A 1,748-nucleotide genomic window follows, 5' to 3' on the forward strand; every position below is an offset into this window, starting at 1 on the left:
CTTAAACATATCTTAGAAACTTTTCATGTACAATATAAAGAAGTTTATTTGGAAATAATTAAATTCCTGAAAAGTAATCAGTGGTTGAAAAAAATATACCTATTTGAATGTAATGAAAATAACCATATAGGTATTAAAGACATTGAATTTCTCTTCTGCAGATGATGCAAACTGGTTAAGGGGCGGCTCTAACATAATCTCAGATGCAGTTTTAAATGAAGATATCAAGGTCTCAGTTTGGTGGCCTAGGTTCTGTATAAAAAGATCAGATACCCTAACAGAGCAAGCCGGAAAGTTAAACTGACGGGGCCTTAAGACTGAACGGTGGGAGGCCTGGATTTCGATTCTGCTCTGGCCTCTGGCAGTCCCAGCCGAGTTCCAGGTAATGACTGAGAGCCGACTGCTGGGGAGAAACTGCATTTACAGACTGAACCAACAGAATCAAAGTAGCCTCAAGCCTCTTGTTATGTAGGCGAGGTATCTGAGTCTTTCTGAGGACGAGCTCTTATTAAGAAAGTAAAAATATTTAGTACGTTAAAAGATAATTACAGGAGTGTTAGAGGTCACTCTAAATTTAATCACTTCACATAACGCAAAAGAAAAAAAAAATGTAACAAACATTTTAGGAACATAATTAAGAGTTCAGTTAACAAATCTCTGTCATACTTTCACCAACAGTAAAAATGTCACAGACAAAAATGACCTATTTAAGTTGTGCAAGTATATGACACATTGCAGGCATTATAATTATCTTTTTTTCAAATTCGGTAAATCAAAACAGCAGCAAGGCCAAACCACATTTTTTCCTCAGTGAAGCATATTTTCCTTGAAATGAGGTAAAGCACGTACCAAGCGCAATGCTTATCTGTGCTACACAAAGAGAAGAGAGGGGAAAAGCTATCACAAACGCAGCATAGTTAGGACTGCTCAAAGTACATTATCGAGGAAATGAAAACATTTACAATGAAGGTCCGTGCCAGCTAACCTCCACACAATCATCGTAAGGAATTTCGGAGTTGCTTTCAGCACAGTTATACCTCCCCCGAACAGGGTTCCCATCTTACATTCGGTCTCACATTGCAATCACAGGAACAAAAGGATGACACACAGTCACGAAGTGGGGTGACACAGAGCGATTATTTTCTTGATCGACGAATGCAAAACATTTCAACAAGCTAGACGGGGCAGGGGGGGGCAGGTGGGGAGGGGCAACACTTTACAGCATTAAAAATCAGCAGCACAAAAGCGTTCATAACCATTTCATACGTCTACTCAGACTTCTGATTTTTTAACGTAGCAACCAGGGGATCGCAGAATGCTTCAAAATGTGAGTCCAAATTAAAGTCAGCTATTTCTCTCCAACAAAAAAAGTGAAATAGCTGAAGTTTGCTGTTGATAAAACATTTTGAATGGTAGCAGAAAATTCGAACCCCTGAGAATGTCTGACCTAATCATATCCAAGTCTGAACTTTTTCGTATTAACCAAAAATACTCTTCTTAAAGGTTACAAAATATATTGAGGCATTTTTCCCCAGCGGGAATCCTTACTGTGAAACAATCTGACTTTGGTGCCAGGAGGTGAGAGAATCCCCTACTGTGGTCTTAGTGCATTAGATACGATGCAAAACTCACCATGCCTGGCGCCAGGTAGTTTAGAAATCATCTAGAGACTTGTGATATAACTCTATCTCAAATCATCCTCACAAATAAAATTCATATCCAGCCCTACTTGCTAATTGTACACATTT

The sequence above is a fragment of the Trichechus manatus genome, unplaced genomic scaffold (assembly GCF_000243295.1).
Source record: "Trichechus manatus latirostris isolate Lorelei unplaced genomic scaffold, TriManLat1.0 scaffold00045, whole genome shotgun sequence".
Taxonomy (NCBI): domain Eukaryota; kingdom Metazoa; phylum Chordata; class Mammalia; order Sirenia; family Trichechidae; genus Trichechus; species Trichechus manatus.